Source organism: Macaca nemestrina, chromosome 11 (assembly GCF_043159975.1).
Source record: "Macaca nemestrina isolate mMacNem1 chromosome 11, mMacNem.hap1, whole genome shotgun sequence".
In the NCBI taxonomy this organism is placed as follows: domain Eukaryota; kingdom Metazoa; phylum Chordata; class Mammalia; order Primates; family Cercopithecidae; genus Macaca; species Macaca nemestrina.
This window is the reverse complement of record NC_092135.1, coordinates 120480614-120508416: the sequence shown is the minus strand read 5'-3', so window position 1 is coordinate 120508416 and position 27803 is coordinate 120480614. Positions and strand designations below refer to the sequence as shown.

At 38.7% G+C, this 27803-nt stretch overlaps 1 long non-coding RNA gene across 5 annotated transcripts; it reads right to left on the bottom strand.

Annotated features, from left to right (window-relative positions):
• Positions 1 to 250: 250 nt before the first annotated feature.
• LOC105481306 (uncharacterized) lies at positions 251 to 23193 on the bottom strand. Of its 5 annotated transcripts, none has more exons than XR_011610076.1 (5): positions 11688 to 11905; positions 8890 to 9029; positions 7086 to 7252; positions 6460 to 6599; positions 251 to 453 (listed from the first exon to the last, which is right to left on the bottom strand). It is a non-coding gene; the product is annotated as an uncharacterized lncRNA (long non-coding RNA). The 5 variants fall into 5 exon arrangements; XR_011610075.1 differs by having other exon boundaries at positions 11801 to 11904; XR_986892.3 differs by lacking the exons at positions 8890 to 9029; positions 11688 to 11905 and adding an exon at positions 22984 to 23193.
• Positions 23194 to 27803: the final 4610 nt, after the last annotated feature.

The following is a 27803-nucleotide window of genomic DNA, read 5'->3' as shown; positions in this document are numbered from 1 at the left end:
GAGAAATACCCTGTAGTTCTTCCATTGTTGAACACTAGTTATACCTGTGGGAAATACATTTCGCATCCCGCCCCTACAACCTTTTTTTTTGCCAGGGCAGAGATCCAGTTATTTGTACTTTGCTCAATTGCATATATATAACAATTACAAAATGACACATTTAAAAGGAATTGATGATGGATATATTAATATTAGTTCAGATAAAGGTTAAGCTACTGTAACAAAGAGATCCCAAAATACAGTGGCTTAAGGAATACAGACATGCATTTCTCTTTCATAGAATGGTTCTAAGGCAAGCAGTTGAGGTTAGTAGGAAACTCTGCTCCATGGCCCTAATCCGTGACTGTGGTTCTTTTCATCTTATTGCTCCACCATGCCCTAAAGCTGAGCCTTAGGTCATCGTCCTCTTTTGCATGGTTGAATCTATGTTAGGGCACCTGTGAAGTTCAGCTCCTGAAAGGGTGAAAAAAGAGAGTGTTCTGAGCAGCAATGTCTTATTAAGCAAGTGAGGCAGAAGTTCACGTATCACTTTCACTGATATTCTATCAGTGAGAAACCACTGGAAATGTTATCTCTCGCAGGGCAACCTTACGTCCAGCTGAAGCTATATTCCTGTGGAAGAAGTGGAGGACAGAATTTTTTTGTGGACAACCAGCAGTCTCCACCAGTGTTAGGAAACTAATATTGGTTAAAATGTTATACAGTAAAAATCCATGTTATAATTCAACCATAATCTACACATTTTATCTAGGCAGCTTGTCATTCACTTGGCATGTTATACGTACTTATGTGCAGATACAATTTTTAAAAGAAGCCACACTAAAAATAAGTTATTCCAAAAGACAATTGCCCAGGCATGGTAGCACATGCCTATAATCCCAGCACATTGGGAGGCTGAGGTGGGAGGATTGCTTGAGGCCAGGAATTCAAGACCAGCTTGGGCAACACAGGGAGACCCCATCGCTACAAAAAATTTTTAAAAGTTAGTCAGGCATGGTAGCGGGAACTTGTAGTCCTAGCTACTCAGGAGGCTGAGGCAGAAGGATTGCTTGAGACCAGGAGGTTGAGGCTGCAGTGAGCCATGACTACACCACTGCACTCCAGCCTGGATAACAGAGTGAGATCTTATCTCAAAAAAAAAAAAAAGAAAAAAAAAAAAGAAAGAAAAAATGGGGGCAGGGACAAGTGGTAACCTTTAACAAATTAATTTTTCAAGTGTTGTTAAAATACCTTCACTTTAAATGAAAAATTTTGGTATTAATTACATTATTGGTTTTTAAGTTCTGATTTAGAGTTATTTCTCTGAAGAGCAGGTTACTTCCAAATTACAACTAGACTGTTCAGTTTTCAATTGGGCAATGTTTCCTGGATCAAGACAAGTATACAGAATTTGGGTTCTGTATTGATTATCTATTGCTGCATAACAAATTATCACACAAAAATAGTAGCTTAAAACAACAACATTTAACATCTCAAAGTTTTTGCAGAGCAGGAATCCAAGTGTATTTTAGCTGGGTCCCCTGGCTCTGGCTTTCTCACAAGGTCACAGCCAAGCTGCTGGTTGAGGCTACATCATCTCAAGGCTCAACTGGAAGTGGATTTGTTTCCAGGATCACTCAGATGATGGTTGGCAGATTTCAATTAGCTGCAGACTGTTGGCCAGAGGCCATTCTCTCTTTGTCAACACATGGGCCATTTCATAGAATAGCTCATTATACAGCCACTTCATAGAATAGCTCATTATACAGCCCTTTACTTCACCAAAACAAGCAAATGAGGAAATCAAGACATACAGAGAGAGTCTGAACAGGATAAAATAGAAGTCTCTTATAGCCCAATCTTGGAGGTAACATTCCAATAGTTTTATCCTGTTCTACTTCATAGAAGCAAGTCCCTAGATCTAGCCCACACTGAAGGACGACAGAGGGAGTGAGACAAGAATAGGAGTACTAAGAGGTAGGGATTGTTGGGAGCCTTTTCAGAAGCTGCATAATACAAGTTCTTCATGTTTACATTAATTCTCTAATTTCATAGCCACAATATCAATATTTATTGTCCCTAGGAAATACAATGTATAGTCTTGGCCTCAATGAGCTTCCATATGTTACATACACATAAGATGCATACACAGAGAAGAACACGTGCAATAATATAAAAACAATACTAAAAGGAAAAAAATGGAGCACCAGATGACAATTTCTAGTAAAAAAAACTACATGTATCACATCTGTAATTCTCAAATCTGGAATCAGAATTATCTCAAAAATCTGCCAAGATTACAGACCTCTTAAAAGAAAGTATAAATTCTTAAATTAGAAAAGAGAAAAACAATGAAACTAATAAATGCAAAATAGAGTTATTGGGAAAAATGCAACAAAATAGACAAACCATTAGCTAATATAATAAAGGAACAACAAGAGGAAAAACAAAAGCATGAAATTTTAAATACTGAAGGAAAAATAATCATTAAAAGCAGAGAAAAAATTTTAAAAACCTGAGAGCCTACTTTGTACACCTCTATGAAAATAAGTTTAAATAATAGATGAAATAGATGTTTTTTAAGGAAAACACAACTTACTAAAATTGATCCCAGGAAAGAAAGTCTAACCAGACTAATTATCATAAAACAGCTAGAGAAAGGGGGTTAAAATACTCCTCTATGAAAAGCACCAGGCCTAGCTGGCTTCACAAAAACATTCTATCCACCATTTAAAAAATGGGTAATCACAATGCTAATTAACGTATTCCAGACCATAGATGAAGACATTTTTCAAATTTTCTTTTATGAAGCAATATATTCATCTTGAAACCTGAAATAGTACCAAAAGAAAATGACAGAATACTATCACTTGTGAAAATCATTCAAAAATCTTAAAATATCAGGAGTCAGACTTCAGCAGCTCATTAAAAACTACTTTTTAATTAAAAGAGTGAGATTTATTCTAGTAATGCAAGTAGGCTAAATATTAGAAATCCATCTATATTATCCATCATATTCATAAAACTAAAGGGAAAAATCACATGATCTGTTATGGACTGAGTTGTGTTCCCCACCCTAAAAAAAGATATGTTGAAATCCTGATTCCTAATATTTCAGGATGTCATCTTATTTTGAGAGAGGGTCATCACAAATATAATTAGTCAAGAAGAGGTCATACTGTACAGGTTGAGTATCCTAAATCTAAAAATCCAAAATTCAAAAATGGTCCAAAATTAACACTGTTCGAGCACTGACATGACACTCAAAGCAAATACTCAGTGGAGCATTTCAGATTTTGGATTTTCAGATTAGGGATATGCTGAACTGGCCAATGAAGTGCAGATATTCTAAAATCTGAAAAAATATGAAGACAAACATTTGTGGCCCCAAGCATTTTGGATAAGGCATACTCAACTTGTAACGGAGTGGACCCCTGATCCATTATGACTCAGGTGCTCACTCACTTAGACGACCATATGAGGACAGAGACACACAGAGAGACCACCATGTGATGATGAAGGCGGAGACTGGAGTTTTACAGCTGTGAACCAAGGGATGTCAGGAATTGCCAGCAAATCACCAGAAGCCAGAAGAGGCTAGGAAAGATTTTCTTACAGGTTTCAGAGGGAGCATGGCCCTTGATGTCTGGTCTCCAAAACTGTGAAACAATAAATTTCTATTGTTTTAAGCTACCCAGTTTGTGGTACTTTGTCACAGCACCCCTAGGACACTAATACATTGTCTTTTTGATAGATGTGGAAAAACCATTTGATAATACTTTACACTCACTCTTGTCAAGTCTCCTCAATAAAATAAAAGTGTTTAATGTGTCTGGGGCCGGTGACACATAATTTCGGTTGGATGGAGAGTTTCTGTATTTGAGTAATAGAATATAATGTGGGAGGGATAAATTGTGTCTTCCCAGTAGTAAGTCCTGAATGTCGGGCTATGAGTTTTACAGTATATGTTTGAGGCAATGAGAAATCTTTGAAAGGCAGACCGGGTGCGATGGCTCAAATCTGTAATCTCAGCACTTTGGAAGGCTGAGGCAGACGGATCATTTGAAGTCACGAGTTCAAGACTGGCCTGGCCAACATGGTGAAACCCTGTCTCTACTAAAAATACAAAAATTAGCTGGGCATGGTGGTAGGTGCCTGCAATCCCAGCTACTTGAAAGGCTGAGGCAGGAAAATTGCTTGAACCTGGGTGGCGGAGGTTGCAGTGAGTAGAGATCATGCCATTGCACTCCAGCCCGGGCGACAGAGTGAGACTCTGTCTCAAAAAAAAAAAAAAAACAAAACAAAAAAACAAAAAACAAAAACAACTTTGGAAAGCAAATAAAGGACATGAGAAAAGCAGTGTTGCCAGAAAATTAAATGGGAAGTTTGCTATTTAGTAAATGGTATCTGGAAGCAGGGAAATGCTGGAGATATGGATTTCCATTATAGGCCCCCATAATTCAAATTTAATAGGACTTTTTCAGATGGAAGAAATTTCACTCAATTGCATATTAAAGCAAACATGAATCTACTGACTTTTTTTTTTCCCACACAAATGGTAGCATTTGTTACATGCTGTTCTCTGTCTTGCTTTGCCTATTATGATATACTTAGAAATTATTCCATGTCATTATTAAAAGACCTTGTTCATTCATTTTTTAACTGCAGCACATTCTATGTGTTGTAGTTTATTTTACCAGTCCTCTAGTAATGAACACTTTGGGTTGTTTCCAAACAGTGACGCTATAAACAGTGCTGCAATAAATAACCATTGTTCCCACCTGAGATCCATACAATAGACTCCTGGCAATGGAATTGCTGGATCAAAAGGCCTGTGCATTTGTAATTGTTAGATATGGCTTAATGGACCTCTAGAGAGTGATGTACCAACTTCCTCTTCAGTCAATGAGATTGCCTATTCCTCTACATTGTTGGCTACAAAATATTACCAAACTTTTAAATTTTTGTCAATCTGATAGGCTAAATATGGCATCTCCTGGTAGTTTTACTTTGCATGTCTCTTATTATCAGTGAGACTGGTCATCTCTTTCCATGGAGTTGGAGAGAAATGTCCAGGTCTATTCCTGTCTTCAGATGACAGATCTGGGTAAGAACTTTGACTTATCCCAGTCAGTTTCAGGGAAAATATTAGCTCCCTAATCTCCCAGCTTGAAAGCGATGTTCACCCTATTAAAGTCAGGAAGCTCCAGTTCAGTGTTTACCAAGGTGCCAGAGTTGGTGCTCATCCTGGAGTATCTTTGGGAGCCACAGGACTATTTTTGGAATTGAGAGAGGGACCAAACCTGGTCTGTAAAATCTGCTCCAACCCAGGACTAAGTGGGTGGCTCTGACAGCAAGGCTGTAGGGAAGCCTCCTGCAGGAAAAGTAGTTATGGAGTGACTGCTTGCCTCATTCACAACTAGAAGTTAGGTTATTGCAGCAAAGGCTTAATTATTAATACAGATTATGTTAACTTTCATTGTCTAATTAAGTTTCATGATTTTCTTGGACTATAGTTACAAATTATCATATACCGAGTGGCTTAAAACAACAGAAATGTATTAACAGAACCCTCAAACTTCTGGAGGCCAAAAGTCCAAAATCCAGGTGTTGGCAGAGTTGCTGCATGCCTCTTTCCTAGCTTCTGGTGGTTGCGAGCAAGCCTTGGCATTCTGTGGCCTTCTTCTTCTAAAGGCACTCATCATTGGATTAGGGTCTACTCAAATCGGTTTGATCTTGTGAAACCCCAAAACTTGAGACAGGTATCAGTTCAGAAAGTTTATTTTGCCAAGGTTGAGGACACATGCTACAACCTCAGGAGGTCCTGATGACATGTGCCCAAGGTGGTCAGAGCAGTTTGGTTTTATACATTTTAGGGAGACATGAGATATCAATCAACATGTAAGAGGAACATTAGTTTGGTTTGGAAAGGTGAAGCAACTTGAAGTGGGGAGGGTGCTTCCAGGTCATAGGTAGATAAGAGACAAATGGTTACATTATTTTGAGTTTCTGATTAGCCTCTCCAAGGGAGGCAATCGGATATGCATTTATCTCAGTCAGCAGAGGGATGACTGTGAATAGGATGGGATGAATAGAGGGATGACTGTGAGTAGGATTGTTTTATATGTGAACTCTAAACCTCTGCTTAGGTTTGCCCTAAGCAGCTCCCAGCTTGACTCCTCCCTTTAGCTGAGTGATTTTGGGGCCCCAATATATTTTCCTGTCATATTTCCCCAATTTTTCTTTTTAAAAGTCTTTTGGAGAAAGCATTTTAGAAGAAAATGAGTCTCTGGTCTCAGGTTTTGTCTGGTCTCTCATGGCTAGGATGGTTTATTCCTAGAGGGTAGGTCCCAAGTTATTAGGAAAGCTAATTTCAAGAAGGTTGTGAAGTCTCCTGTCCTGTGAAGAGAAAGTAGGGGGAGAAAGGGAGAAAAACAAAAACAAACAAAAGAGCAATCCTGGAAAATCAATATAGGCTACCTTACTCTGAAGTCCATACAGCAGCAGGCAGGTATGAAAGTGGCTTATGTGTGTAAAGAGGCTGTTACTTTCTTCTGAAGTTGAAGTTGTCTAGCTTTAAATCGTAGGGCTTTATGAAAACACAGTTTAGTTTTCAGTGACTCCAAATTAGGAAAAACAAGAAAAAAGAAGAAGTAAAAAAATTAGAAACATTATTTTGAAGACTTGTAGCCAAGAAAAATTAAAATTCAGTCCAAACTGTAGAAAATAATAAAAATTGAAAAACATTAGGAAAGACTGGAATCTAATAACAGGTATACTATAGTTTCTGAAACATAATTTTTCTCTCTCCAGTTTCTCATTGTTACTAAAGACAAATCATGGTAGGGCTGGTTTGCTTTATTATACTTGGCCTAGTTATTTGTATACAGTGCAGCAAGAATAAGTACTTTTTACATAAGCTTTTAAATTGGCTTTGATGGGACTTTGTTCCGTAGAAGGAATCTCAGATAAGACTTTTTTAAAGCCAAGCCCAGCCATGGATTGTACCATCAAATACTTATGAGTTGGGTGATCCTTTCCTCTTGAGGTTCCAAGATAAAACTTGGGGCTCCTAAGCCTGTCAGAAAGTGACATTCTTTACTTACCACAGGTCACAGGTCAGGAACCCTGTACAGGGACTGTGTAGACAAGTATGAGGTCAGTTTTCCCAAGGCACTTTTATTGGCTCCATAAGTCAAGTTTGACTCCTTAAAGGAAAACACACCGTTCCAGTTGAAGTGTTGGTAAAATAACCAGTTGCTCCAATTGTATCCTATTACAAATGAAAACAGATCCTTACTGCACTTATGCAAATAACTGTATTGCCATAAGTTAAGAATAGTTTCCAAACTATTCTTTGAAAACTATTCTTTCCAAACTATTTGGAAACTCACAAATAGTTTCTGAATTCTGGAGAAATCAGGTAGAAAGAAAGCAAATATGATCCAAATTTTGTTCATAGGAGTACACTTTACTCAATTGTTAAAAGCTTTAATGTAAACAGTTTAAAACTTTTCTTGACCCTGAAAAACAAAACAAAGCATCAGCAACTTTTAAGCAAAAAATTAAAAATATTACTTCTCCTTGATATTCATGAACATTTCAGATCTCCATGAGCCCTGAAAGTTTTTTCTCTATTCTAATATCACAGTCTCCAAAGTTATCAGAAACCTGCATTCAAGAGTACCCATTAGAGTTTTGTAGCTGATTATAAAACCACCTTCTAAAGGGGACAAAAACAGAAGAACAATTGTCCATGGATAACAAAAAGTTTTAGGGCAGCCATAGTCAAAGACACAATTGACAAGGGAATTTGTTACCTCTGTGGCACACAATAATTTAATATAACAATTATAATTATTGCTGATAATGTACATTAAGTCATATCAGAATTATAGGAGTTTTCCATAATTTTGGAACAAATACCAATGACATATTTATACAAGTACAGCCCAAAGAAAACCAAACATCATTTTATATTTGACAATGTTTCCTGTATAATTTCATACCAAATAAGCCAAATATGTCATTTTTGGACTATAAGGAACATCATATCCTAAAGAATTAATTAGGTCAGAAAAATACATAATTTATACTTTGATTTGGAAAGTTTGTCAATTATCAAAGGTTTAAAACCCTTGATATCACAAAATAGCATCACAGGTCATTGTACATTTCATTTAACCAAAGTGATAACTCAAAGAATTCTGAAAAAAGGTGAAAACCTTCATTGTTTGAGAGAGGAGACTTAATTTTCCAAACAATAAGCTCTAATAAAAACCAGCATGAAGCCAATTAAATTTGTTTTTCAAAATTATATAAGCAATCTATAACATTTTAATCTTGACCATAAGATATAACTTCCATAAGCCTTTTATAACTTTTATAACCTTTATTAAGGAGTCGGTTAACACTTCAAGAAAACTTTGTTACTCTGACACAGGGGCCCAGATGCTGGTCTTACATCAGTGTGCCTTTGACATTGATGATTAATTTATAGAGAAACTGAACTTATTTTATCTCTCAAAATTGGCCCTTACAATCTCACGTGCCCACCTCTTCCATGATAGTCCCTGGGCCTTGAGGAGTTGAATAGCTTTAATTTCTGGCCCTGTGTCTCAGGAATGCAGTTTACTTTGATTGGCATCTTCCACAGGGCCTGAAGATGGGGCTTTAATTGTTGTCAGTGTTTAAAATTTAGCAGGACTTGGTGTCCTTTTTAGGCCCAGGAGTCAAAGCCCTGTAAGTCAATGTCACAAACACTTTGAAAGGGCATACAGAGAGATATGCAGATATAATAACCTTAATAAAAATTTACTCTCGGTTTTTTTCCTGAGCAAACCAAAACTTAATAATATGACAACTTGATTAGATAAAAGTGTTTTAAAAATAAATCCTCTTGTGACTTACATAGACTGTTCATGACATGCTTGGACTTTCTGGTTTGTCTTGAGCGTCCCTCTTTCTTAAACAACCAGTCATTTTACTTTGGGACTAAATTTGCCATACAAGAGTCTTTCTCATATGAAATTATTTGTCTTTAAGCGTTCCTACCAAAAAAAAAAAAACCTTCTTTATTCTTGTAACTTTCTTTACATCTCTCCTATTTCCTGGTTCCTTTTGCCTTGTTTTATATGTGACCTCTAAATAAGCTTTGAATGAGACAAAAATTGTTCACCATTTTTAAAAGGACATACTTTTTTAAAAGAATGTTTTCCTACAAATGTATTTTTATTGAAAAATACCCAAATAATGAAATATCTATTATTTAATTTAACTTTAAATTCTAAATTATGATGAGTTTGTCTATAAGTATTTATCCCATTACATTTATCTAATTATTTTACTTTATTTATTAGGCAATCAGATATGCATTTGTCTCAGTGAGCAGAGGGGTGACTTTGAATACAATGGGAGGCAGGTTTGCCCTAAGTAGTTCCCATCTTGACTCTTCTCTTTAGCGTAGTGATTTTGGGGGCCCCAAGATATCTTCCCTTCACAACATATCTTAACGTGATCACATTCACAAAAGCTCTGTTTCCAAATATGGTCACATTCACAGGTTCTGGGTAAACATAAATTTGGGAGAGATCACTACTCAACCCAGAACATGCACTTCTTCTGTGCCAGGTGTATGCTCAGTACCTTGTACCATAACTTAAGTAATCATGGTTTACTCTTCTAGCAGCCCTGTGAGAAAGCCACTCATCAGACATTTGACAATATGTGTGCATACTAGAGTCAGGCACTGTTTCAGGCTTGGGACACATTAGTTAAAAGAACAGAGTCCTGGGATTATGTAGTTTATATTTTAGAAGAGGAGGCAGCTGTTAGTAATTCAAATAAATATATACTTTTAGGGAGTGACAGGTGCTGTGGAGAGGAGCAAGGTGGGTGAGATGGCACAAACACATTTTTAGGTAAGATGGTTACCTCAGAGATGTGATATTTATGCAAAGTCCTGAAAAAAATGAAGGAGCCCACACTGTCAAGACCAGGCGAAAGGGCATTCCAGACAGAGGGAACCACCATTCTTAAGAACTTGAAGCAGGCACAAGCTCTGCATACTGGAGCAACCACTGGGAAGCCTGGCTGGAGAGGCTTGAGTGCCATGGTTGACCCTGGGAGAGGTGTACAGAGGCTGAATCAAGTAGGGCTATAGAGGCTGTAATTAAGACTAATACTCTCACTTTACAGGTGAGGAAACTGAGGCTCAGAGATAGAAAACTCGGCCAATGCCACACAGCTGATAAGTGGTTACAAGGACAATTGAACCCAAATCTGTTTGACTCCAAAACCAGTGATCATTATTACTAAACTACTCTCTATTCCTTGGATTTATCTTTACTTTTCATTTTTGTATTGAAAAGTATTCTTCGTGAGTAATAAGTGCTAAATAAATACTTAGTTGCTCTGGCTAAGAGTAAGACCTCACATTTTTTAGAGCTCTTGGAGTTCATGATTCATTTTCAAATTATTACATTTAAATTCTACAACAACCCTGGTGGGAAAGTGGTTTTAATCTCCATTTTATGGAAGAGAAAACTGAGGCTTGGTGATGTGGGGTGATTTCTCCCCAAGCTACAAAATGTATCTAATACATTTTGCAGGGCCCACCATCTACCATCTCACAATGCTTTATGAGAGAACTTCCTTCCTCTTCTACCCATAATCTACCCCTGGCAGGAGGAAGGAATGGGGAGAGGAGATTGGCTACCATGTTTGAGCCAGATGACCCAGGCCCTGGCCAGAGCTAATGGGCCTTGGGCTGGACACCTGGCCAAATTTGGGCTCATCACATGCTCCCTCTTTGGGAATTTGGATTCAGAGATCCCAGTCAGTATCTACTGCACTAAAGAGAAGAAAATTTAAAAACTGGAGACCACACTGTGGAGCAGATAACTCTGTCATGTGGAAATGAGAGAAAAATAAAGCAGCCGTACAGATAAGTCAAAGGTGAGCAAACAACCCCTGAAACGCAGCTCTCTGGTGCCTGGTTCCAGCCACTGTAAGGTTTTTCCTGCTTTTGGGTAGCTCAGGGAACCCAAAATTCACCTATTAGACCTGTCTGCATAGGTAAATATTAGACCGTTGGAGACCTGAATGAGAGCAAGGTTCATATACAGCTTTAGTTTCCAAAGCATTTTCATACATTTACCCTCTTATGTGTACAAATCTTCACACCAACCTCATGAGGTAGGTGGGACTGATACTCCCCACCCACAATTGAGCTTCAGACTCAAAGAGGTTAAATGAATTCTAAAGGCCTTTCCAACTAAAGGGAGAACCAGTATTCACACTTACACCTTCTGGCTGCAGATACTGATCTTTAGACCCAAAACCCAATGTGCTTTCTAGACATGCATGTTGTTCACTAAATCATATTGTATTCAGAGGCTGAATGTTTAATTCATCATCTGTATCATGAGTTTCTTTCACCTGAAATGTAGATGCTATGAAAGCAGGATGATAACTCTAACCTGAAGCCCCAGAACCCAGGCAAAATCCAGCCCATGGAGACTGGGAGTTTTTAAGCAGGTACACAGACCAGACCAGATCTGGCTTATTGTAGTGACTCTACTGATAGTTCTCACTCTTGAGCTGAAGAGCTGTCCAGGATTTAATCAAGCTTTTCTAAGATGATGAGAGTTGCCATGGAAAGGGAGAAAAACCCTCCACTGTCACCCATAGCTCTCCAGGCAACTCACTTGTTAACAAATTCCTTATTTCTGTTATTTGTTGCTTGAAGAGGGCTAGACAGCCAGGAACTGGCAGAAATGGAAAGAGAGGCTCTAGGACTGAAACCTGAGCTGCTTCCTACCTTCACTTCACAGTCACTAGATCACCAAAGCCCCACCCACCTCTCTGTGGAGTTCACTTGCTGCTGCCATGGAAACTACCAATTTCTATCCATGTCAGGGCCTTGGAATGTTGTAGAGGGCTGGAGGATCTGGGGCTCCTAAGAGATTCTGGAACTCAGTGATCTACTGATACTATTTCACCTCGTGTATATGTCAGATTGCCTCCTGGACTTTGCTGGAAATCTAGCCACTTTATTTGGGCAATGCATCTTGAAAGCCAAGCAAACGTTTGACACACAACCCTTTCAAAATTTGCAAACTCCTGCATATGAATTTGGTAACTGACAGTATTTTTTTAAAAAAAAAACACTAATTCATATCTTTGCATCTGTGCAAATGTGTAAATACTTGAGGATTAATAGCTTTTTCAGATAAGGGGCCTATCATTTGTTAATAAATTGATCAAAGCCTCAGCTCCATGGACTATCCAGGTCGCTGGAATTTTGAAATATAAAGCATGGCACTCATCTTCTGTTGTTGAGGGTGAACTCCTTTCCTCTCTTTAATGAAAAATGTCTTTTTTTTCTATTTGGACATGTTCAATAAATCATCAAACCTAACTTCTCCTTTTTAAAACTCTCAGACTGGGAGAAATTTCAGCTTAAAACCTCACTTTAACCAAAAACACTTAAATAGGCAACAAAAACAGAAATAAACTAGTGAGACTACATCAAACTAAAAAGTTGCTGCACAGCAAAACAATCAAAAGTGAAAAGGTTGAGCTAGGCATGGGGGTTCACGCCTGTGGGCCCAGCTACTTGGAAGGCTGAGGCAGGAGGATTGCTTGAAGCTCAGGAGTTCGAGTCCAGCCTGGGCAAACAGACCCTGTCTCTCAAAAAAAAAAAAAAAGGACAAGTGGGAGGTCAATGTAGAACATGTGGATACTAGGAGGGGAATGATAGGCACTGGGGCCTACTTGACGGTGGAGGATAAAAGGAGGGAGAGAATCAGAAAAAAAAATACCTATTGGGTACTATGCTTATTACCCGGGTGATGAAATTATCCAAATCCCCATGACTTGCAATTTACCTATATAACAAAACTGCACCTGCACCCCTGAAACTAAAAGTTAAAAGAAAAGAAGAACTCAAATAATATGACATTTCTCCAAAAAGGCGTATTTTCCCTTCAGTTCCAAAAGGCATATCATTGAGATTGCCAAATACAGAAAGTGTGGCCCATTCATTAAATCTTTAGTATGAATAAATGTGAATCTGATATGTTTTAAATCTCAAAACAAATACATAAAAGTTTTTTTTTTTTAAAGAAATCACTGTAGGATCCTTCCCAATAGTCAGCTTCCTGTACATTTTTATAACATCATTCAATTTGCAAATCCAGTTAACAGTACTTTCCAAGACCGTGTTTATTATATAGATATGGGTACAGCTGTAACACTTAGTTATCAAAAAATTTTAAAGCCTCTTGTAGCTCTGGATAAGCTTCCAAATCTAAGTGAATCACTTTTAGTTGTACTTTATACACTTTCAACTTCCTAAAACCTAAAAGTTGATTGGAAAACTTCACAGATAGTTACACTCAAAACACATTGTCTAACAAACAAAGCAAGTCCCAGAATAATGCAGCACATATATAGCATATTGCTATTTATGTCTAAAATATTAAAATACACATTTTTGTGTGTGTGTATATGTGTGTGTGTGCACACATGCAAAAGAATAGAGAAAGATCTAGAGGAAAAACACTCATTGGCTGACACTAGCTACTTGTGGGAAGAGGTATGGAACAGGAGCCAAGGGAGACTTTTAATTTTGACTCTAAATGGCATTTGTTTGAATTTTTCACATGCATGTATCACTTTAGTGATTTAAAAGATTTGTTGTTCTTTTAAAACTGTCCTAACTGGTCAGGCTTGGTTAGTGAGAGAAGCAGGTTTCTAAGATGCTTACACAAAAGAGATTGTAATTATACTGAGAGATTATAATCATTTAAAGGTGGCTGTGAGCCACCAGGTATCTCAAGCATATCTTTCTTACAAAGTTAACAATATCTCTGTCAAACTCGCCTGATAAACAACAGAATTATTTTCATTTGTTTTTGTTTCCAACCAAGTGATCTACTAAGTCATCTTGTGGTGAGAAGGGCCCAGGGTAGGGAGGGGAGCAGTGTCAGATGCTGGACACGTGCTATAACCCCTCTGGGTCTCAGGGTTCTCCAACATCCACGGGTAGGTTAATCAAGGTCTATCCACTAAAACGCCTGTCTGCAGTGGGCAGATGATCAATCTTGTAAGTGGCCTGTGCACATAGGCCTGCAGTGCCTACTCTGTACAAAAGCCCCGACCATCATGCCTGCCAGTATAGATTCTCAGAACCAAAATGACCTGCAGGCTACACTGTGGCTTTGGTTGAGACATCAGCGTTAATTCAGGAGAGTCTGTGGACAAATGTGAGAACTATCAATACACAGGAACCAACATCTAAAGAAGAGGCTGGCCCACACTGTCATCTTAAAAAAATGGAATTAATTGCCAGCCTTTAAAAATCTGAAGATTTCATAGGTGGGAAGGTAAATTAGTACAGAAATTATGGAAAATTGTATGGAGGTTCCTCAAAAAAACTAAACTAGAACAACCATATATGATCCAGCAATCCCATGAATGGGTATATACCAATATATCCAAAGGAAATGAAATTGATGTATCAAAGAGATATCTGCACTTCCATGTTCATTGCAGCATTATGCACAACTGCCAAGATATGGAATCAACCCAAGTCTGTATTATGTATGAATGGGTAAAAAATGTGGTGTATAACACAAACTGAGGTATGTCAGCCAGCCTTAAGAAGAAAATTCTGTCATTTGTGACAGCATAAATGAATCTAGAGGACATTAAGTGAAATAAGCCAGACACAGAAAGACAAATACTGTATGATCTCATTTATATGTGGAATCTGAAAAAATTGAACTCACAGAGGCAGAGAGTAAAATGGTGGTTACTAGGGCCTTAGGGGGTTGGGAGGGATGTTGGTCAAAAGATACAGAATTTCAGCTAGACAGAAGGAATGTGGTCAAGAGATCTATTGTACATCACGGTGACTGCAGTTAATAAGAGAGTAGGTTTTAAGTGTTCTTACCACACAGAAATTAGAATGTGAGGTAATACGCATGTTCCTTTGCTTGATTTAGTCATTCCACAACATAAACACATTTCAAAAGATCCTGCTGTATGCCCTAAGTATCTAGAATTTTTGTCAATTTGAAGAAAACAAAGAAGTAGAAAATAAAATATCAGACGATTTTATGTAAAATATAGATCTCTATGTTTATCTTAAAAAGCTGGAAGATCTGACATCCCTGGGCCAACATTCACTGTGAAGAATCTCTCAAGCTGATCATCTGCTGCTGTCTTTGGGCAAGGAATTACTGTGGGATTTTTCACAGTTCTCACCACTTCATATTATTTTATACCTTGCCCCATCACTCATTTTATTGCCAGCTTGCCCCCAGAAGTATTTGCATTTTCAACCACTACATTTAAAACAAGAAAGTCCAGTTAACAATGTTGTTCATTTGGAGGATGTATTAGTCCATTTTCACATGGCCGATAAAGATGTACCAGAAACTAGGTAATTTATAAACAAAAAGAGGTTTAATGGACTTACAGTTCCACATGGCTGGGGAGGCTTCATAATCATGGTGGAAGGTGAAAGGCATGTCTTACATGGTGGCAGACAAAAGAGAATGAGAACCAAGTGAAAGGGGTTTCACCTTATAAAACCATCAGATCTCGTGAGACTTATTCACTACCACGAGAACAGTATGGGGGAACCACTCCCACCGGGTCCGTCTCACAACATGTGGGAATTATGGGAGCTACAATTCAAGATCTGGATAGGGACATAGCCAAAGTACATCAGAAAAGTCTCAACATTCAATCCAAAAAGAAATCAACAGTCCTCCACCTAGAATCTAGAATGCAGTGGAAGAGATTGCAGAGTCATCTGTATCATCTAATTTAGTCATATGTTTGGTCTCCAAATCTTCTTGCCTATCTTAGTATAATTAGTGTCTGTTAGCAAACAATCCTGTATCTGAATTTCCTTATATGTGTTTAAATTTTACCCATCTTGACATTTGCAGCAGTTTCTCTCAAGGGGAGTCAGTGTATTTACTGGAAACTTTAATAAGGTATGTTGTCTTACTTAAATAACAAATATTTATCTACTCAGAGGAATAACAGAATACTACTTTGTAATTTTGTGCATAGTGCTTTCTCATTGCTAATAACAGCCTTCTTTTTATTGTTAATAATGCCCATTCTATTACTAATAATGCTGCGAGGCAAAATTAGCTGGTTGAGTGGGTTTGAGTCAGGCGCACTCGGATTCAAACCCAGGTCTCCCAGTCCTTGGGCATTTCCCTTTCATTCTCTGTGCCCCAGTTTAACTAACTATACAATTAGGATACTTTTCTTGAAGGGTCATTTTAGAAAGTTAATAGGATGCTTCTTTCTTCCGTTCTTTAACTGTAATACGAATTTCTCCAGACCTCCAAACTTTTTCCTATCTGCACCATTGTAGAGATGGTTTCCCTTGCATCATCAGGCTAATTCATAGTTGTAGCCACTCTATTAGATGAAATTAACAGGTTTGTTTGCATGCCATAAAACCCTCCTTATCGCTAACCTCTGTGGTCAGCATGCAATGAAGGAGAGCCTTCATGATGAACAGTGATGTGGTAGCAGGAGACCAACAGGACAATCAGACACACTCTGATTCCTTTCTTTTTTTTTTTTTGAGACAGGGTCTTGCTCTGTCGCCCAGGCTGGAGTGCAGTGGCACCACCTTGGCTCACTGCAAGCTCCACCTCCCAAGTTCATGCCATTCTCCTGCCTCAGCCTTCCGAGTAACTGGTACTACAGGTGCCCACTATAACGCCTGGCTAATTTTTTGTATTTTTAATAGAGATGGGGTTTCACCACGTTAGCCAGCATGGTCTCGATCTCCTGATCTTGTAATCCGCCCGCCTCGGCCTCCCAAAGTGCTGGGATTACAGGCGTGAGCCACCGTGCCCAACCCACACTCTGATTTCTAATTTGCATATGTTACCTACACATTCTAGGGGCTTGCATACTTAGAGCTTTTACAATGTGTTTTATTGTTGACATTATGCTGCATTAAAATACCAGTGTATTGCCTGGTTAATAAACACTTACGGAGCTTTATACATCCACAGTCTCATCATGAACTGAGTTTATTAACTGTGGTAAACACCATTTGTCTATATGTAGTAATTGGTATGTGGATTTGTTGACCATATACCATATACTCCCCATGCTGGAGAGTTCTTTTAGTTGTTTTGCTGATTGCGTTGATAGAAGTGAGCTATTTATTAATTTCCTAAGAACCAGGAGCTTGTCCCACTTTTTAGTGAATGCAAAATCTTCTCCCTGGTCTGGCTTAGATTATCCATTTCTTTTTTTATACTTGGTTAACCTTCACTTTGGTGTCAGGGAAATGGTATAGCTGAATCTGTTCAAGTGTCACTGACATACACAGAAACTGAACATCTCCCAGTCCAAAGGCCTGAGAACCCAGAAGGCTGATGGTGCCTTATGGACTTCCAGGAGAATGTGGCTTTGCTACTGAATCACAGTGCTGGGTTCTGGGTGTCACTTCACAGAGTCAACAGGCAGGAGTCCCCACACCACCTGCTGTTGCCATCACAGCTAAAATGTGTGCCTTTGCTGTGCCTGACGAAGGAATAAATCTTGTTGATGTTGTTGTTATTCAGGTCAATGAGATTTCATCCTATCAATTTGTTTTTATTTTACTTTATATATATTTAAAACTAGTCAAGTGTAGTAGTGAGACGAAGGGAAAGAGTAGAACAAGGAGTTAAATCTGTAACTGACTATAAACAATCAGTTGCCTTAACTCACTACCTTCGGACCCCAGGCTTTTTTTTTTTTTTTTTTTTTAAGACTAGTCAAGTTCAGTAGTGAGAAGAGGGGAAAGAGCAGAATACAAATTTTTTATTCACTGATGTTTTATTTATGATTCTTCCAGCGTCTTCCAATTATTACAGGGGCTGGAGGCCTAAAAACTACATTTCTCAAACTCTCTCTTATTGGCAGAGTTCCAGTTTAGATTCCTCCCTGGAAGATGCTGGGGTGATATTTGAAGGGGAGAGAAAAACAGAAGCTGTTTTGCTCCTGTAGCATGGGCAGCCTTCCGTGAGAACCTTAGCAGATGACAAACATAGGGCTTGGCCATCAGCTTCTGGGTGCCTTTCTGTGGAAAAGCCACTTCCTGTGAATCACCGCAGGATCTTGTGATTCCTTTATTTTCTGATTACCTAAATGTCAGCAGTAGATTCCCTAATTAACATTCCCCCCAGTCTTTCCAATGGGTAATGAGCTTCTAATCCCTGTACTAAACCTCTTGCTACTTCAAATACCTAGAGCAGTGTATTAGTCAAGGTTCTCCAGAGAAACAGAACCAATAGGTTGTGGAGATTTATTATAAGGAACTGGTTCATGCAATTGTGGAAGCTGGCAAGTCCCAAGCTCTGCAGGGTGAGTTGGTAAACCAGAGAGCCAGGAGAGCCAATGGTGTGGAACCAGTCCAAGTCCAAGGGCCCAAGGATCAGGAGAGCCAACGATGCAGTTCCAGTCCGAAGGCCAGTGTACTTGAGGCCCAGGAAGAGGTGATGTTTCAGTTTGAGTCCAAAGACAGGAAAAAGCTGATATTCCAGTTTAAAGGCAATTTAGGCAGAAAAAATTATCTTACTTGGGGGAGAGTTAGCCCTTTTGTTCTATTTAGGCCTTCAACTTATTGGATGAGGTCTGCCCAACTTAGGGAGTATAATCGATTTATTCAGTCTACCTGTTTAAATGTTAATCTCATCCCCCCTCCAAAAAAAAAAAAAAAAAAAAAACCCACACAGAAACACCCAGAATAATGTGGGGTTTTTTTTTGTTTTTTGTTTTTAACAATTTTAATTAGTTTTAGAAATAGGTTCTCACTATGTTGCTCAGGGTGGAGTACAGAGGCCATTCACAGGCACTACATAGTGCACCATAGTGCACCACAGCCTCAAACTCCTGGGCTTAAGCGATCCTCCTGACTCAGCCTCCCAGGTAGCTGGGACTGCCGTTTTGTGCCACTGCGCCTGGCCCAGAATAATGTTTCACTGAATATTTGGGCACCCGATGGCCCAGTCAAGTTGACATATAAAATTTACCGTCACAAGTAGCTTCTGATTTGTGCCACCCATGTTTGATACATCCCTCATGTGACATACACAAAAATGGTTGTCTTATCTAGAATCATTTTTTTTTCCTCTTTACCCCAGGGTAATCAAATTTTATTCCTGAAAAGCTTTTACAATTGGCCTCATGTAGGGAAATGCAGGTGGGCAGGAAATAGTAAGTAGTAGTGAAAAGTGCACCTTGTCCCTCTAAAGGACCATATGACTCATTAAAAACCATTATTCATACTCATCTCTCCTTTTCTTCACTGTTGTTTTTAACTCAGTAAGAGGTGAGTGTCTGTGCAGTGATCTAAATGGCAGACCTTACAACCCAAGGAAACGTCTGCCACACCAGTGGTCAGGTGGAGGCAGGGTCTATGGAGTTGTAGAGGCATGTTCTAAGCACCCATTTTGATATGGTTTGGCTGTGTCCCCACCCAAATCTTACCTTGAATTGTATCTCCCATAATTCCCATTTGTTGTGGGAGAGACCTTGTGGGAGATAACTGAATCATGGGGTGGTTTCCCCCATACTGTTCTAGTGGTAGTGAATAAGTCTCACAAGATCTGATGATTTTATAAGGGAAACCCCTTTTGCTTGACTCTTATTCTCTCTTGTCTGCCACCATGTAAAATGTGCCTTTACCTTTTGCCATGACTGTGAAGCTTCCCTGCCACATGAGTCCATTAAATCTCTTTTTCTTTATAAATTACCTAGTCTCAGGCATGTCTTTATCAGCAGTGTGAAAATGGACTAATATACCTTTCTTCTTCTATTCATTTTTCCAAGATCATTTGTTTTGGAGAAGTCAAAGGTAAAGCATATATACTCCCTGTACACCAATCACAAGGTGACACACTTAGGGGCACATTCTTTTATACTTTTTTAAATCTTAAAGTATGTCTCGAAAACAGTAATTCCCACCATATATCCCAGGACATTTCCAAACAGCTCCACTGGCCAGAGTGCCCTGGTCAATCTTTTGATGGTCTCTAGTACCAAGGAGTCTGCCACTGTACTCCTAATCCCAGAGTGGGGGATAATTCTCACACAGAAGGAAGCGTCTTAATTCTGGACAAGACTTTGCCTAACATACGTCAGACACAGTCTTCTAGAGAATTACTGAAGTGTACCAAACTATATAAATTTATTCCTAAGAATTTGAGGAGGCATGAATACTGGTCCCATCCCAGTGCACACATTGTTAACTTCTTAGGATTGCAGTGGTTGCATACTTATATATGTGGTTGACTTTCCAACAACACAGGAGTAAGGGGTGATGACCCCCACATAGTCAAAAATCCACATATAACTTTTAACTCTATTAAACTTAACTACTAATAGCCTACTGTTGACTGGAAGCCTTATAAATAACATAACAGTTAATTCACACATATTTTTATGTTACATGTATTATATACTGTATTCTTACAATAATGTAAGCTAGAGAAAAGAAACTATCAAGAAAATGATAATTAAGAGAAAGAGAAAATATATTAACTAGTCATTAAGTGGAAGCGGGTCAGTCATTATAAAGGTCTACATCCTTGTCTTCACATTGAGTAGACTAAGGAGGAAGAAAAAGAAGAGCAGTGGGTCTTGCTTCTTGAAGTGGAAGAGGCAGAAGAAAATCCACATATAAGTGGACCCATGCAGTTCAAACCTATTTGTTCAAGGGTCAACTGTATACACACACACACACACACACACACACGAATTGGGAGGGGTTAAATAAGATGATCTCTAGGATCTCCTCTAGCTCTAATTAATATCTGACTTTACTATACTTAAAGTTGGAAGTTATTCGGGCTATGGAAGCCCTAGTATCATCCAGTGAACATGCTTGGTGAACAAAATAATTTGTTCTGCCCTAGAACCTTGTTGTCAGGCCCTGATGGAGCCATCTTGTTATTGTGTCTTCCCCCAGTCTCTGGGATAACTTCTTCCCTTTACATCACTCCCTGACTTTGACCCACACCATTTTCTGTTTCTGTTTTTCTTTGTGCAATGCATTCTGTCTTCTGTCTGTTGTATTCTTCCCTGAGCTCATTGGTCAGGGTTTTGCCTGCCACCAATAGGCCTTCAGATCCTACTTCCTCAGTTATGCTTTCTTTGGTCTCCCAGTTATAATTAATTTCTCCCTCCTTTATCCCCCCATCATACCATCTTAGATCAGTCTGGCTGTTGTAGTCATTACCATATCTACCCATATACTCCCACAGACTACTCCTGGATGACAAGAACTATGTTGATTCCCTTTTCAACTTTCTACCCTTAAAGCATTAAAGCAGTGCTTTTTATTTAACTGGTGCTGAACAATTCAGGACTGAATTGAATCCTGTTTTCCCTTTTTTTTCCCCTTTTATCTTCTCTAACAGGGATTCAGGATTCCATGGAGTGTTTTTCATAGATCCTAGAATTAAAATGGCCTTTAAACAAGACTAAGAGAATGTCTTAACAGACCAGAGCAAGATTACTAAATGTGCAGAGACAGCCTCACATCTTGAAGGATGTTGGAAACGAACTGGGGAGGAGAATAAACCAGACCATTCAACTAGACATCCCTTCAGAACAGATTTCTTTGATCCTGCCTTCCTCACTTTGTGCAAAAATTTACTCAGGAGTCCAGCACATAATGTTGGCCTTCCCAATAATTTTATAGGTGATAAGGGAGTTAGATGGAAATTTTCCCCAATAGCTGCTTAAAGAAGAAAATGTCTTTTTTTGTCCTAAGGTACAAAATTTTTAAAAAAATGGTTAGGCTACTTATGAGTTGATAGTAGTTAATAATGGCTTAAAGTTATATGTTATAGCAAGTGACATAGCCGTTCCAAATCTCAGTTTTCTCATCTGTCAAACAGTGTAATAGTAACTTTTCCTAACTTTTCAGTTGCTGTGATTATTAGAGATAATATTTATAAAATACCTACATAGACTAGTACCTGGCCCACAGTAAGCTCTTAGTAAATGGTGGCCATGGACAGGCTTTATGAGAATGAGATTAAAATATCAACTCAGGGTCAGGTGTGGTGGCTCACGCCTGTAGTCCCAGCACTTTGGGAGGCTGAGGCGGGTGGATCATGAGGTCAGGATATTGAGACCATCCTGGCTAACATAGTGAAACCCCGTCTCTACTAAAAATACAACAACAACAACAAAATTAGCTGGTGTGGTGGCAGGCGCCTGTAGTCCCAGCTACTCGGGAGTCTGAGGCAGGAGAATCACTTGAACCCAGCAGGTGGAGGTTGCAGTGAGTTGAGATCACACTGCTACACTCCAGCCTGGGCAACAGAGAGAGACTCCATCTCAAAAAACAAACAAACAAACAAACAAACAAACGAAAAACAACAAAAACCAAAAATCATTAAAATTAAAATTTAAAAAAATCAACTCAGTTTGTTCTAGTAAATACTTTGAATATTATTCTAATTAGTAAGCTAAATTATGAAGTATAGCTCTGATAACACTTTTCTAAGTATTAATTTACAGAAAATACTGTTATTCAACACTAACATAATCACAAAATTATAGATATTGATTTAAAAAATGAAATAAAACTAGTTATCAACTTAAGAACCAGGTTTTCATGTACTAATTTAATATTTTAAAGAAATATTTATTTTAGAAACGAATGTCTCTATGTTGCCCAGGCTGGACTCAAACTCCTGGACCCCAGCAATCCTCCTGCCTCAGCCTCCCAAGTAGCTGGAACTACAGGAGTGCACAACCCTACCTGGTTTAAGTGGGATATTTTTAACAAAATAATTATGTGCTTGGTTTATATGACACCATTAAAATGGATTCTGATTCATTTTTTTCTCAAACAGTTCAGATCTGAATATGTTAATCCCAAAATTTAAAAAAAAAGTTTTATTGTGCCAACTTCAATTAGATTAATAACGATTATATAAGCAAAGCATTTACCTCAGGTATATTGTTTGGCAAAACTTGTGCTGCTCCAGGAAAGAATAGCTCCTCCTCTAAAAATTATCGTAAGGAGAAAATGCATGTAATATCAGGAGCAGAGCTCATACGGCAGCTGGTCAACTAATGGATCCTGTAATTGGCAAAGAGATGGGCTTCTGCAGATAAAGGAAGCAGCGTAATCATGTTGCTAAAAATACACATGAGTGTTTGGCTCTTAAGATAACAAATGGGCTGACATAGGACCATATGCATGAAGCTAAAAATACCTTGCAAAATAGCTGCAATGAGGTGCCCTGGGACACAGTTGTAATAATAAATGTTTGTATATCGACTGTCAGACCTCTATTTGGCAAAACTAAAATATCTTGTACTGCTTTTCTACTTACTGGGAACATTGGAAAAAAGAACACAAAATTGTCAATGTGGCAGTGAAAGAAAACGCTCATGGAAATGTGAGATCTTATAATCAGATAATGCAAATGATACTGTATACATAGCAGCAATTTCTATCATCAGAATAGTTCACTATAACAGGGACCATTTGTTTTAAGACAGTAAGAGCCAATTCACCTGACTGTATTCTGTGACTTAGGCTCACCAGATACTCAATTTTGAGTCACGATATCTTAGTAGCTGTATTACTTGGGGCAAGACTCCACATCATTGTTCTGAGGCTTAGCTGTCTCATCTATAAAATGGGGTTCATAAAACCATTGGATACTGTGGAAATAGAATAATATAACAAAACAGAATGTCTGGCAGAAGCAAAGCTTGTCTTTCTTTGTCTTGAATGCAGATGGAGTTAAACAAATAAAGAATTCATCCAAATAGTTGCGGAATGGTGGAAACATTATATTTTCTTTATTCTGAAATGAAATGGTTAATTATTCAGGGATAAGAAAAATCTTTTTATAACCAATCAGATGCCTTGGACTTTGTAACCTTGGTGATATTCTAAAGTGCTGTTGAGATTGCCGCTGCTGCTCTAATGAATCAAGTGTTTTGGTGGAACTGGGGTATCCAGGGTCCTACAGCAACAGAAGTGCTTTCCAGAGTAGTGGACATAATGGGCCCGTTCCTGAGCAACAAATCCTCCACTCATCTTTCCTAATCAGACCCTCAGTTTCCTAGCCATGTGATCCTGCTGTGGCTCCTGATTGGCCTCCAATAGTTGCATAATTCTACCTCTGTTGCCACAGAGATCAGTGCACTATGTAACCCAGGCCCAGCCAGTCAACATGCAGCATTTTCCCAGCTTCAGTCATTCATTTTGGAATGGGCATGTGATCCCAGTGATTCAATCAGAGTGAAGCTTAATCCTTTTGTTTGGTGGTCAAGGTATGAAAATAGCTTTCTGCCCTGTGTATGAATAACAAAGTACCTATCATCAATACACAAAAGCCAGTTACAGTTTCACAAACTTGCAACATTCAGAAAACTTATTTTAAACATATATATGTGTGTGCATATGCAAATGCAGTCAAAAATGTTTTCTCCTAGCTATGTATGAGAAAAGTCTAACAAAATATGTGCATGATCTTTAATGAGAAATGTGAAAACTTCATTGAAAGATATTAAAGAAGTCATAAATGAAGAAATATGTCATATGGATAAATATGAAAACTCAGTGTTAAAAAATGTCACTTCTAACTTGTTCTATACTATCAATTCATTTGCTATGAAAATTCTAATAAGTTGTTTCAAGAGACTTGATAGGTTGTATACTCCAAAAGCAGATGTTGAGATGGAGTTTGGGGTGCTAGATATTTACTAGTATATTAGTCAGTTCTCACATTGCTATAAAGACATACCTGAGACTGGGTAATTTATAAAGAAAAGAGATTTAATTGGCTGACGGTTCCATAGGCTGTACAGGAAGCCTGATGCTGGCATCTTCTTGGCTTCGGACGAGGTGTCAGGAAACTTACCACTATCATGGCAGAAATGGGGGCAGGCACATCTTACCTGGCAGGAGTAGGAGCAAGAGAGAGTGAGGGAGGAGTTGCCACACACTTTGAACCAGCTCTCAAGAGAACTCACTCACTATCATGACACAGTACCAAGGGGAAAATCCACCCCCATGATCCAATCTCCTCCCACTAGGCCCCACCTACAACACTGGGGATTACAATTTGACATGAGATTTGAGTGGGGACGCAGATCCAAACCATATCAACTAGGAAGGTGTGAAAGGAACAGGGAGGAAGCAGGATTGGACAGAGGAAGATGTTAAACTCTGATGCAAACGTGATGCGTCTCAACCAACCCTAACCCTGTGGTGAACTCTGAGACAAGTACTGCCCTTCAGAGCATCCTGCTTCAGGCCAAAATGTTCCTCATCCCACTTAATCACCAGATACAGGCTGCCCGTGGAAAGGCCGAGTCTCTGTGTAGGTGGTTCTCTGAAGCTGAGGCTAATCTTAAAGAAAGTGATATTTGGGGGCTGTCTGCTGAGACTCCTTTCAGCCTGCCAGCAAATTCTTCCTTGAAGGAAGTCTGTGCAGGGCAAATCTATGTCTATCACACAAGCTGATTCTAAAACTGATAGGAAAAAAAAAAAAGCCAAGAATAGCTAAGATATTACTCCTAAAGACAAAGGAGGAAGAGGAGAGAGAGGAGGAATGATGGGGAGGGGAAGGAACAAAGGGATTTGTCCTATCAGAAACAAAACGTATTTTTATTTACCTACATATTTATCATTTTCTGTGTGTTTCATTCCTTTGTGAAGATTCAGCTTTCCTCCTGGTAGGATTTCCCTTAAGCCTGAAAAACTTACACTGTGGGCCTTTTGAGATAAATTGTCTCAGCTTTCATTTACATTAAAAGGCCTTTATTTTGCTTTCGTATTGCAATATATTTTAGCTGGATATAGAATTTTGAGTTGATGCCAGGCGCGGTGGCTCACGCCTGTAATCCCAGCACTTTGGGAGGCTGAGGCGGAAGGATCACAAGGTCAGGAGATCAAGACCATCCTGGCCAACATGGTGAAACCCCATCTCTACTAAACATACAAAAATTAGCTGGGCGTGGTGGCGTGTGCCTATAGTTCCAGCTACTCGGAAGGCTGAGGCAGGAGAATCACTTGAACCCGGGAAGCGGAGATTGCAGTGAGCCGAGATCATGCCACTTTACTCCAACCTAGGTGACAGAACTAGACTCTGTTTAAAAAAAAAAAAAAATCTGAGTTGACAGGGATTTTTTTTTTTTTTTTTTTTTTGAGATGGAGTCTGGCTCTGTCACCCAGGCTGGAGTGCAGCGTCACAATCTGGGCTCACTGCAAGCTCCACCTCCCAGGTTCATGCCATTCTCCTGCCTCAGCCTCCCGAGTAACCGGGACTACAGGCACCCGCCACCACGCCCGGCTAATTTTTTGTATTTTTAGTAGAGACGGGGTTTCACCATGTTAGCCAGGATGGTCTCGATCTCCTGACCTCGTGATCCGCCCGCCTCGGCCTCCCAAAGTGCTGGGATTACGGGTGTGAGCCACCGCGCCTGGCCAACAGGGATTTTTCTTTATAATATTTTTAAGATGTCATGTTCTTATGCTTAGGCCTCCATTTTTTTCTGATGAGAAGCCTGCGGTCATTCTTATGTTTATTTCCCTGATTGTAAAACCTTTTTGCTTTAGCTACTTTTAAGACTCAGGAATTTGACTAAGATATATCTAGGTGTGGTTTTCTTTGGACTTGCCTGCTTGGCTTTTACTGAGCTTTCGGGTATCTTTCATCAAATTGGCAAAAGTTCTGGTCGTTACTCCTCCAAATATTTCCTGTCCTAATATTTGAATCATCTCATTCTGGGACTATATTTCTATGTATTTTAGAATGCTTAATATTTGCCACAAGTTACTAGGAAGCTTTTCCTTTTCTTTTTTTCCCCCTTTTTCCCCCTATCTTTTATCTTCAGCTTCTTAGATAGTATTATGGGCTAAACTGTGCCCCTACCTCAAATTCGTATTTTGAATTCCCAACCCTTAGTACCTCAGTATGTAATTAAGTTTTGAGATAAGGTCTTAAAGAGGGGACTGAGTTAAAATGAAAATATGACAGTTGAGAAGCCTATAATTAAAATAAAATAAAATATAAATCATATTTATAAATAAAAATAATTTTATTTTATAAATAAAATAAAATAAAATGAGAATATCAGAGTTATCCAATCTGCCTGATGTCTCTATAAGAAGAGAATGGAGACCAAGGATATATGTGCACAGCAGACACCCATGTGAAGAGGTAGCAAGAGGGTGGTCATCTGCAGTTAGAGGCCTTAGAGAAAACTAACCCTGCTGACACCTTGATCTTGGACTTCCAACTTCAGAATTGTCAAAATAAATTTGTCTCATTTAAACCACCCAGTCTGTGGTATTTTGCTATGTTTTACTAGCAGACTAATACAGATAGGTTCTATTGTTTTTTATTCAAGTGCATTGATCTTTTCCTCTGCAATTTTCAATCTGCTGTTAATTCCATTATTTCCTGAAAATATAACTTTTTCATTTCAAATGTGGTATTATTAATTTTTAGAATCCCCTTTACTACGTTAATACTCCCCATTTTTATTTATCATTACATGCATCTTTTCTTTTACATCCAGGAATATATTTATAATAGCTATTTTTAAGTCCTTGTCCGTTAAATTCAACATCTGGTCATTGCCATCGAGGATGCAAAGATGGGAGAACTTTGCTAACTTTTTCTTTCCTGGTTATGGCACATTTTCCTGCTTCTTTGCATATCAAATATTTTTTTCATTGCGTTCTGACCATTTTTTTCTTTAGAGATGAAGTCTCACTCTGTCACTGAGGCTGGAGTGCAGTA